The sequence below is a fragment of the Cardiocondyla obscurior genome, linkage group LG02 (genome assembly GCF_019399895.1).
Source record: "Cardiocondyla obscurior isolate alpha-2009 linkage group LG02, Cobs3.1, whole genome shotgun sequence".
In the NCBI taxonomy this organism is placed as follows: Eukaryota; Metazoa; Arthropoda; class Insecta; order Hymenoptera; family Formicidae; genus Cardiocondyla; species Cardiocondyla obscurior.
Window position 1 is genome coordinate 9,616,117 of NC_091865.1, and position 12,346 is coordinate 9,628,462.

Here is a 12,346-nt window from a genome sequence, read left to right on the forward strand (position 1 = left end):
GATGATTAATCATGGAACAATGGCTGGTGCCAGCGACGGGAGATCGCGAACGGTGCGCCGCATAGTCGCCACCGGCCAATATCGACTGGCTACCTGGAAGGCCGCCAATTAATCACGAATCCGCGATGCGCGCCGCGTGTACCTAACTCGGCGAAGGACCGAGTTAGGACCGCCATAAACAAAACGCACCTACGGACCGAGTACGAGCGCCCGAGGCGTCTCTGAAATATCGCCTGGGTGTGACTGACATCGCTGATGAGCGAACCTGACAGGAAGGAAGTCTCTCGCACGGTGTCGCGAGATGCTGTCTTTTCGCGACGTTACGGCCTGCGAGGCACTCGGAACGTGCCCTTCTGCGAAATTCTTAAGGTTTGTTCTGAACAGTTAGCGTCATTCTCAAGTATGGAATATTTTTGGCCTTTTTTAGCCGCTGAGATTTATTTATATGTGATTATACGTGGCGAGTAAAATAATTGGAGTCCATTTAATTAAAGACGAGACATACACGATAAAACTATTATTCAAATTTTTTAAAATAATTTTTTCTTTTTTTTTTTTTTCTTTAAGATGACGGCAGCAAAGCAAAGATGGCTTTTCGAGAACGCGCCTAAAGGTAGGAGGCAGCATTTCAAATTCAAGAGTGGTCACTGCCGAGGTATGTAAACAAGAGCTGTCCAACGTGATCGCCATGGACGATCGATCTATTGATCGGCTGCGAGGCAACATCTTTTTCGCGGAACCGATAAAACATAATCAATGACTCGATCGTATGATTAGAGATCCTGTGGAATATCTCCTTATACACGCTTTGGCGATTTACGATTATCTCGCATGAATATCCGCGTACAGTGATCTTAAAGACGACCTGAAGATACCTGAATTTGTTAGATCGATATAATAATCCAAATGTTTAACTCCTTTAATTTAATAAATAATTTTCAATATCTATTTTCTAAAATAATATTTTGTCACTAAAAAAATAAAAAAATAAATTTTAAAAAATTTGAATTAAAAATCAAAGCTTTGATGTGAAAACTCGAAATGTTAAGTTAAATATTTACAGCAAAAGTCTACAGTATTATAATAGGGGCAATTTCTTTCGCCGGATTTCACAGATCTTTTCTCAAAAATGCATTCCCGCATGGGAATAGCGGAATTAGAATTTTTTCTCAGCTTAGAGATGCCTCTTTAAAATCGTTTTTCTTTTCACAGACGTACAATTCTTTTCTTCGCGATGGGTATGATTACCCTCGCACGGTCGCTTTCGAATTTTCGCCTGACTCCTTTTAAACGTGCTCCAGAGACTTTTTAAACTCCGCCTTTTACGGAATTCGTGCACGTGCCTTAAAAGCCAACGCGTTTAAGAGAGACGGTAGAATTAAAATATTTTATCCGCACGAACAACGATATATCCCGCCGTCAATTGCAAGTTATTAGTTTATCACCGGCGAATCAGCTGTTTGTGTAACAACGTTCGATTATTTAGCGTCTTGTTTGGAAATATAATAAAATATCGCGCCGTGTTAAATCAATAACGAAATGAGAATACTGAAAAACAACGATATCATTTATCAACCGCGGGATCTAGATGCCATCGTTTACAGCAATGTACATAACGCAACTGATGATTGCGTCAGAAAATTAATGACGGCGAGCGGCAGTTCCGCAGGAACTTTAGAATGATCGATAGCGCCGTAACAATTCACACGAGATTTCTATAACCCTTCCCCACCTCTCTCTCTCTTTCTCTCTCTCTCTCTCTCTAGAGATTAGAAACCTAGCTGCACGGATCAGATTCCTTTCGTTCGCATTGCCACGACAGTTATTCAGAAGTCGGGGACACAACGACGTATTACGATGGCGGTGTTCGAAGACGAGTATTAGCTGAGAAAATCTGACGGAAAGAGACTGCCGTAGGCAGTAAAGGTCGATAGACTTCCCACTATGCCGTTATGCATCGCAGCTCGTTGCCGCAACAGCATGCGCGTTATACGAACGTATTACGTGTGTAAATAGCGGCCGATTCAATGGATCCAAACCGAGACATTATACGAAAGAAGGGGCGGGAGGGAGAGAGAAGACTTCTCATTTTCTCCGGTTATACTCGGGAGACTGGAAGATGCTTATCGAAAACCGAGGGCTTTGTGTTAAAGAGCCTAATTCCCAAATGAGTTATTACCTATAAAACGCGCGCGGCCCTTGAGCGGACGGTAATATTGCCGCGGTAATAAACGGGCATTTATGGTGAAGCGAGAGGCCCTCCTTGCTCTCAGGCTCTCCCCCGCAAGTTCGTTGGTCCGACTCCCCTTCCGGACCCTCTTTCCACAGAAGCGGGCGCATTATACAACGGCGACGTGAATAAAGCTCGCTTCTCTTTCTGCCGCGGACGACGTCGTTAAAGCATTTAACGTTAAAGTATTCACGCTTTAATAATTGGCGTCCCGCAAAGTGAGGCACGACGAGAGTCACGATGTAACGTTAAAGAATTATCGCGCGCCGTCCGTTACGTTATTTATATTTGCTGGAAGTATATTCGCGCGTGACATTTTATTTAAAGATATTAATTAATTTTGATAATTTTTTTTGAATCATTTACTTACGTTTGTAGCTTTCGATTAGGTTAGAATAGGTTATTTTTCTTCTTTCCTTCCTTCCTTCCTTCCTGTCTTTCGTGGCAGTATCCTGGATTATCCCGACGTGTTGCAGCACCTGAAATCAATTTTTTTCTTAGTTAGTACAAAAGTAAAGCGCAAAAATATCTTATTAATTTGAGACAAATATTTCACGTTATTAAAAGAAGAATATGTTTGCTGTAAAATATTCACTTTAGAATATAACATTAGAAAAAAAATTATTCCGCACGAAAAATACTTTTTCTTTCTGGGTGCATTGATCTCGAAATCGGTGGACTATCTTATACAAAACGCTAGTTAATCCGAGTCTGTTATACCGGTGACCTGTCAGATTAGATTAGACTTCCCGCAGAAGCGCAGACCACCAGGTGAACCAATGGTAACTGATCCCATGTCAAACGGACTAGTTCAAACGCCCGTCGTCCTTTTGCTCTTTCCCTTTCTTTTTTATTCAAAGAATTCCCGATGAGGAAACGCAGTGCAGAAATTAGCAATAATTTATTTTAAATACGCGGCTTTCTAGCAGAGAGAAATTATTTAAAATTATTAAAGTTAATAAAAATAAGTAAATAATTAAGAATAATTTTTTTTTTAATTATGATTTATATTAATTTAATATTTTTACACATTAGTTATTTTATAATAATGTGTAAATATCTGTAAAAACTTGTATATTTTTAAACAACTGTTGAACCAAAGTCCAATATGTAAAATTAATCTTAAGTAACTCAGCTCTTTAGTTTGTAACAAACATTTCTAAAGAAAAAAAAAATGCATCTCCCTCGCGAACTATCTAGCATATTTTGCTGAACTTTCTTTCCCGTCTCCGAATAAGATTCTGCGCAAGCAAAAGATAGCACTTGAGAAAATCCGGAACCGCTACGAATTTTCCAACCTTCCGCGTGCTACGTGAGAACGCGAGGAGTCCCTTTGACTTCCGCTTCAGTGGACGGGACTTGAGCTTTCGGTGCGCGAAGTCACAAGGTACCGCTCGTAAAATCAACATTAGCTGACAATACTAGACCGAGGTGACGTTTCAATCGTGTGCCGCCTCCTCTATTCAGAGTCAAAAACCGCGAAATCCTCGTCGCGCGGCTCCGATATCGAGCGATGCATTATCCGAGAACCACGAGGTTTCCTACGACCCCTTGCGCTTTTTTCTTTTGCCCCTTCCTCTCTCTCTCTCGCTCATTTCTTTTGTCGCCTGGTACCACGCTCGATACGCGCCGAAAATGATTTCACATCTGCACACGCCGCGACTCCCCCGACAATAGACCCTCAAAATATTTATTTTTTGGGTTCGCGGCTTGTCCGGCCGAGCGGCCGATCTGAAAAGAGGACGCTTAATCTCGTTAAGAGGCGACAATGGACCGGACGGGACACCAGGTTTTGACTTCGAAGTTAAGAGGCCCCGACGCCTCGGCCTTGGTTCCAGTCGCTTCCTGCCTACCTCATCCCTGTCGTGTTTTTCCGGGAGCGGGGCAGAGATCTAATTTTCTGATTTGCCTCGAGCATACAGCCGGGTGCGGCCGACGATTTTCCAACCGGGCGAGATTACCATCGGCAACTTGTATATATGGCTATGTGAAACGCCTAACTGCGTTTATGAGCAGTGTAGCGTATTTAAATCCCTCAAATCCGAACGCTGCACACGAATGCGCATAAATTTTGCGAAATTATTAATTTACTCGCAAAAGATGCGAGTAAAAAAATAATTAAATGGAGCCGGATTTTTTATTCTTTTTAAGCTTTAAATATATATATATATTTTTTTTACTTTACATATCTTGATTCTGGAACTTGGAACATTTATCGAAACGTCGCAATTGGTGGCGGCGATGGTTCGTGACATTTTTCGACGTCGTCATTAACAAGCGCGTTTGCAGAATCGATCACGACGGGTCGCCGAAACGTGCTGGCATCCGTGCTCTTAGCGTTCACGTTTAAGAACGCGCGATTTTCAGCGGCAGGTCAACGAGCGGTAGAACGAATGCTTATGGCAAAAAGGAGCGGAGACACCCACGTAGTGGCAACGAGACTGGAATTCCATCCGGCACTCGTAGCTGTTGCACCTTCATCTTGCGCCACCGTGCGCACCTCACGGGAGGTGAAAATATAGACGATAAAACGTGTCTAGAAGTCTAATGACCTACTAATTGCCCGATGACGCGATTTTATACCGCGCTCTCATGAGCCCGAAATACTGATGTAAGCACTTGTCTTAAAAATAAAAAAAAAAGAAAAAAAAAGAACGTTGAAATTTATTTTTTACCTCATAAAAGCTTACCATAAAAAATATTAGCATTCTTCGTGCAATAAACATGGCACTTTGAGAAACATTTGACTTTAAATCAATCGAGAGAATTGTCGCTCGATCTGGACGCGGAAGCGCCAACGGGATAGTCGGAGATCCCATTGGCAGTCCCGTCACATCATCGCGCCTGAGTTATTTCTATAAGATCGTTAACACCTGGATCACGATCCCCGGGATCGTCGCGGATAAAGACGCCTGAGATCGGGCTGCCCGTTAAATAATTGAAACGATCTCCTGACGATGCGATGGCGCGACACGAATGTTCCGGGAATCCTTCGCGGGCGAGATCGAAGTTTGCGTACCCGTGCGTAAAGTGTGTCCGTGCTTTATTACGAACGTGCCATGATAATGTGCGAGCTCGCGCGATAGTAAGTATGCGTCGCGTGATATCCGCATGGCAGCACGCATAGTCGCGAAGAAAGACCCCTCGCGATCCTTCCTCCCTCGTACGCACGCTTTCTCTATCTCTTTCTCTCTCTCTTCTTCGCCAACTGGGTGGCACTCAATCGGGATATTCCTGTCATGCGAACGCCGACTGTAATAGTTAAACACGCTTAAGCATCAGCACGTGATCCCGCCGACCTGCGCGCGAATAATTGCCGATTAATCGCTGAGATGTTGAAGGCGCGCGGCGATCGTCCGGTGCTTGCCGGGCAATTCGCCACGGAACTTCCCATCGATCTCGATGTAAGATGGAATAATCGATCGGAGAGATTATCTACGAACTAATAACTTGGCCTGCCGAATATTAACGTTGAGCGTGTCGTACAGAAAAATTAAATTTAACCTATGTGATTCGCGTTTTATTTAAGCCGCACTCGATCTTACAAAAAAAACCTGAAGTCCTAGAAATTTTCCAGTAATTAATCGCGAGATAAATACCCGATATTTTTTTATCAGCATTTTTATTACTGTAAGATTTTATTGCGTATATGATACAATATCTCAAATAAAAGACAAAAAAAAAAAAAAAAAATTGGATGCATAACAACGAAAGGGACGGTGCGTTACACTAGTCAGGAATTAATCTCTCGATAATCCTTTCCGAAAAAGGTAAAAAAAAATGCAGAGCGCACATTGTGTTCCGCAGATTCGATTTTTTCCGAGCACGTACGCGCTTGCACCGAGACGCAAAGTTTGCTTGATCGATCCCCTTCTCTCTCTCTCCTGACCCCTGCTTTAATTTTGTAGGGAAGCGAGTCGCGCGCAACTGAAGAATCTCGTTAACATTTCCATAATGCCGTCGAATTATCAACACCTATATGCTCTCGCGACGATCTCTCCGAGGCTCTTCGTAGCGTCGGAGCCCCCTTTCTCGCCCACTGTGGCTGCGTGTGCCCTACGTGCGAGATGCCTTCCCGGTGCCAAGGCACGCGGCATGATACATAAATAATGCATGGGCATCGCGTCTCGTGTCCCGGTCTGTAATTTGATTGCGGAGGCGTCGATTTAAAAGTTTGGCGCCCACCTTCACGCACCATAATGCGACCATAATGGCATCTATACGTGCATGTGAACGAAGACGGCGGGACGGAAGAGGAGCACGTAGTGAGAAAGCGCGGGAAGAGGACACGAGGCTGCACCGGGTTGCAGCGAGGGCGGTAGAACAGGGAAAAAAAGAGCGAAAAGGGGCAGGCTCGGTCGCTCTCTCTCTCTTGTAGAGATGCTGCGTCGTCTAAGACAATCACACCATTGTTACCGGCCACGTGCAATTAGCGATACCATCTCGCGAACTTGATCATGTATCATCGATCTCGCGCCACGATTCATCCCGGGTTCTGTCCGCCTGCCTTTTAAATGACAACCGCGTCGAACGCTCCGAAAGGGTAACGGGCAACTTCAACGTGCGCAAGCCACCGTGCAGTTTCGCGAACGGACTTTGTACATCGCAACGTATAACTGCATTTGGTGCTAGACATCTCAATCTGTAATTATATAATATACGTCACGAGAACCGCGATGGTATCGTAACGATTTCCGTTAAGATAATAGCCAATCCACCAATGCATAGAATGCGCAATTTGCCGCCCCGGCGGTGCCAGGAAGGGGACATTTGCATAAAGGTACTAGTAAAGAAGAATTTGCATACGGAGAAGAGAGCGAGATGGGCGCGTAAAATATTTCCTTGCGTAATCTATGCTGACACGCCGTTTTGCTCGTTAGTCTTCTATTTTGCGTCGCTGTCTTTCTGACAATTTTATAGCGCCCGACACAGTCTGCGAATCAAGAGAATCGTGCAACACCTTTCGTCTGCGGGAATCTTATCGGGCATCAACGGCTTGTACCAGAACCGACGCCTCCTCGTCACCGTAATTATTACGGGCCGCTGACAATTATTACCCGCCAGAATTTACAGTCGTGTTCCGCGGCACGGGCGAACAAAACTGTTCAAAAACCTCGCAATCGAGATAACGACGATAAGAATCATGGGAAAAGGCCAGCTGACGAAAGAAAGTGGTATCATTAAAATCCTTCCGAAAGATATATCGTTTAAACGTTACATTACACGCGTATATTAAGAAAGATAATGAAAAGAAACGATTATTTTTATTCGTGACGTTACAATTTGTAGATGAAGAACGTAAGAAAAGAAATTAACATAAGAAGCGTTCAACTAAATCTCTATAAAAGCGTAAAGATTTGCGACAGGAAAAAAAAAACTTTCCCAAAAAAAAGAAAAAAAAGAACCGTGCTTTGTTGGATGCAATCGCGGTGCCTTCCTCCGGGTTTCGAATAAGCGCGGGCGGATATTTCCGCGACTATCATCGCGAGGAACGGAGCGTGTGCGGGAACGCGTTGAATTAATAACACGTCGGCATCACGCTCGTCCAGGCCACCGTGCTCTCTTCGGGGAAGCTCGGCGAGAGGTGCACGTTAAAACAGACTGTTTACACGCCACGCGGTACGAGGGAACGGAAACGTGACAGGGGGATACGCGCCGAATGAAGGATCAGCCAATCGCGTAGCCACGGTGAATGGAGTCTGTCGAAGCTCCGAGGGTGGACCCCGAGGTTCCGAGCGAGGAGGGCCGCTCACCTCTCTTTTGCTCGCGGGAGAAGGAGCGAGCGGGACGAACAAATGAGTACGATGAGTTACGGCGCGGTGTAAATCTCGAGGCTAATGGCTGCCTAAACGCGAAACCTGCTGGCTCGCTCTCTCGGGACCTCTCTCTCCCCCGCCTCTTCCCACTCCGGCGCGACCGAGAAATTTAATAATCCAACTAATGGGCTCGCGCGGTGGCTTATTATGGCTATACGCGGCCGCCTCGATCCGGGCGAGGCTCTTCGACCACGACGAGAGGCGAAGGGGTCATCGATGGGGATCTTATCTAAATCGTTCCGGCGCTCGCCGGGGTTTTCGATCAGCTCGAAACGTAGCTCACCTTTCATTCTCGCGCATCGAGGGTCGGGACTGGCCTTCAAGCGATTCCATTTCATTTTTGCGAATATTCAAAATTTCGTCGACTACCGCTAAAGAAGTATAACTTCTCGAAACTACAGATACGCGACGCGGGAGATTACATTTCGCGAAGCACGCTAGTGACCACGGTCAATAATCGATCATTACCGTCAAACGAAAATAATAATGTTGAAATAACAACAATGTACTTAATCGAAATTCATTTGTCAGGATAAATTTGCATCCCAAAAAAGGTTAAAGGTTGAAACCGATTGCCTCTGCGCGTTTCGGTATGCGGTTCGAGGAGGAAAAAAAAAAAAAGATAGAAGTGTCGAGCGGAATTTGCCGTGGGGTTGCATTAAGGTGATTTCCTGGAGAAAAGAACGCCTCCGCACAGGTCGGGGACGCAGACGTTCTTTGGGCCCGAGAGGATTTTTAAATGATCCTTACGGACGTCGACGGGCAAAGAAGGGGCCTCATGGGGCCCAGGCGAGCGGGCAGTAAATCAGGCCGGCGAACGTTTACGGGGGTTTTTGGGGAATGTTGAACAAACAATTGACGGTTAATAAAGCGCCGTGCACACCGCGGGACGCCATGTGAGAAGGGATCGGATTAAGTAACGCTCGGCATAGATCGGTGTCGTTTCCATGGATCCGCTCGCGCGTGGTCCAATAAGTATCACTTTTTACGTTCGTTTAGCCGAGTTAAAGAACAGCGCGCCGTTCTCGCGGCCACAGATCGTGCTGCGAAATTTAACGCACAACGGGCATAAAGTATCGGCGGTCGAAATCGAAGCTTAACGGTAACACGCTGCGATATCGCGAGTTACGTTTTTTTTTCAGCTGAAAAGCCAATCGGCACCGAAGCTGCTACGTCCATTCCGACTGCGTCGGTAGCGCAACGAGTTTTTACTTAACACGCGGATGATATATAGAAGCGCGAAAAGAAAGAGGGAGAAACAGAGAGAGCGCGCGTTATTTTTAAGCGGCCGAGCGGGAGGCTATCTTTTAGTAAAATTATCGTTTGCTTGTTTGTCAACCATAAATTCCTACGGAATTAAGTTACTTTATTTCACTGCACGCTGCGAGTCTAATAACAATGAGGATATAAAATTGGAGCCCAACGTAAAAGTGCGGGAAAGAATAAAGTCCTCGGTATTGATTTGTAGGAAATATGAATCTAAAACGATTCGAAGCTCCCTGTACCTTCGCCCCTTCGACGGGAGTGAATAACACGAACCAGTTTTTCGAGGCCCATGAAATATCTCGTGGGGGCCCCTAGGTGTCGGTAAGAAATTAACGGCCGTGGTAAAACGTCCGGTTTATTAAATGGGAAATAAGATTGTCATAATTTATAATTTAATAACAGGCTAAAGAGGCTCATTAGGAGGCGCACAGTTTCCAAAATGGTGTCATATTTATTACAACCAGTTTCGCACTTGCGCAAGACTGAGTCATAGGTCGAAGAGGCAGGAACAAAAGATCGCGTTGAAATATGATATGATCGACAGTTCTCGACGTATTTATTTACATTTGTGAAAATAAAAATGCACACTTTATATTCGTTAATGTTGAAATAATCAGAAAAATATTCATGCGTTATAATAATAAACGTCCATGGGCTATTACTTAATAAGCCTGTTTCAAAATGATAAAACACCCGAATAACAGTGTAAGATGAGCTCACTGATATTTTCTCTAAATAGAAATGCAAGAGATTTTACGGTAGCGGTTAGCGTGTAATACAAAATTTTTCTACGTAAAAATAATATTGCGTTTAAATAATTTTCTTCTAAATTTAAAAAAAGTTTCTTTTGAGACCATATAAATCAGTCTAAAATTCTCTAAAATTTAAAGAATTTCGCTGATTCAAAATTCCTTTTTTTGGTAAAGAAGAATGGGGCGATGCGAGAATAACGTGCGCGTGGTCGATTACGTTCTGCAGCTTTTCAAAGGGAACAAAGGTTAGAGTGTACCACCGGATGGAATACGAATACTTTCTTGAGCAAATGAGATAATACGTAGTTTCTGATAGGAAAACAACTTGAGCTAATGATTTCTCCTCCCGTCTTTCTCTTTTCCTCACGAGATGTGCAATTAAGTAAACCACTTGCTGTTGCAACCGCGCGCATCCGCCTTTTGGCCCGACCGAAGAAGTTCACGCGAGAAATGTTAAATTGAATTCCCAGAAGCGAATCGGCGAGTCGCGAGGTGACGATATGGCACGAATAATAACTGTGTTTCGCGCCGGTACGCTGGTAATAAGTTGTAATTGAAACTTATTTCGAGCCCCGGTTGAAAATTGAAATTTATTTATATTAATTCCTTTCCTCATCCGGCACGAAGATATACGTGGAAGCCAAACGCGGAATATAAAATTAACAGAACGCGTGCGAAATAATTAATTAACTTTCGATTATATTTTATATTTTATAGTTTTCACGCGTTCAAACATTATTGTGCTAAACACAGTAAAAAAAAAAAAAAAAAAAAAAAAAATGTAATGCGCACAATCTACATTCTAAACTCGAAAGATCTGAAACAAAAGGACGGTTGCGATCGAGCACCGGTGCTTCTTCGACATCAACGTCATTATGTCGCAAATCACTGCCAATGCGGAATCGAACATTGTGCGTGACGTTTGACAGATGACAAGCGATAAAACGGCGCCGTATTCGTGGGCGCGAGAACAGGGCGAGATCGACCAGTGAGAAAATATCACTCCGGAAAGCATCGACTTAATGGCTCGCGCTATTACCTTATTTATTGCCACGTTGAGTTGCCAGCATTAGACATAAATAATATTAGATAATCGCGGGTGTGCGAGACGTTCGGACTAAGTTTGCGACTCTGGCGATAACCAAAGCGAGACTTTCATTTAGTACTTAATAAATATTTTTTTAATCTCAAACGTAAAAATTAAACCTCTCCGCGCTATGTCTCTTTTTCTCCTAGCACGTGAGATTTCATGACGGCAGGTAATTAACGCACAGTTTCTTGTTTTTCTTATTGCAGAAAAATAATTTTATGCTTATAATATACACATATGTGTCCATGTTAGCAATTGCTGCTAGTAACACTGCTAATTATGCTCGTAATGATCGACAATAATTATTCCTTCTTTTGTTCGTGGCTTACCGGTTCGTACGCTCGTACGCTCGCGTGATCGATGTGCGTGTCGGCGCAGTCAGTACTTTTCCTGTGATAATAAGCGCAATTTGCAGAAGATACTTCGAGATACTTTGTGTAACTTTGAAAGTTTCGAGAACGGCTATTAACACCGCCAGTGCGTTTAACACCATAAATAAAGGGCCTTATCGAGCGGAGCTTAACATACCGTAACAATTATTGAAAGTGACGCGATTCCGTTGCTACATCGTAAAATCCGCGAGATGACATTCCCGCATACTCTTCGGAAAATCGCGGGGTAACATTTGTCATGCCATTCGCGCGGCGGGCATCTCGTGAATTTCCCCAGTGCCTGTCTCGTTCTCGTCGTGCAATTTCTGACGTATCACGCGGTGCACCTCGGCGCGGTCTAGATCGGACCGTATTTTAAATCACGGTAAGACCGGCCCGGGCTGGAGATGTATCTGCTCACGGGAGTACTTTTCAACGGTCACTTAAACGGCGGCGATAAAGCCCGGGTTGATCATCGTTACTCAACACGGCGCCATTAATTCGATAATTTATAAACTCAGCGTGCATCGCGAAAGGCGCCATTATCGCGATGATGTAAGATATCATTACCGGACGGTTTATCTGGTCCGGGGCGAGCGGACGCCCGAAATTTCGCCACGACCCGGGTTACCAACGATGAAGACCGGCCCGGCCGTCAAGGTGTAAGAAAATGATGATGAAGCGAGCAACCGGGAAGGGGGAAAAGGATAAGAAAAAGGTGGTGAAGGCGGTGCGGGGTGGAACTGATCCCCGACGAGACCGAGGAAGAGAGCGTGGACGTTTTTTACGCCGACGGATGTCGGGACCCCGGGTTGGGACCG

General features: G+C 44.5%; 1 long non-coding RNA gene across 1 annotated transcript in view; it reads right to left on the minus strand.

Moving 5' to 3' along the window:
- Positions 1 to 12,346, minus strand: part of LOC139113087 (uncharacterized) — a 104,746-nt gene that overhangs the window by 41,708 nt on the left and 50,692 nt on the right. Inside the window, exon 9 of the long non-coding RNA XR_011547605.1 lies at positions 2,601 to 2,709. This is a non-coding gene — a long non-coding RNA (uncharacterized lncRNA). The remainder of the gene's footprint in view (positions 1 to 2,600; positions 2,710 to 12,346) is intronic.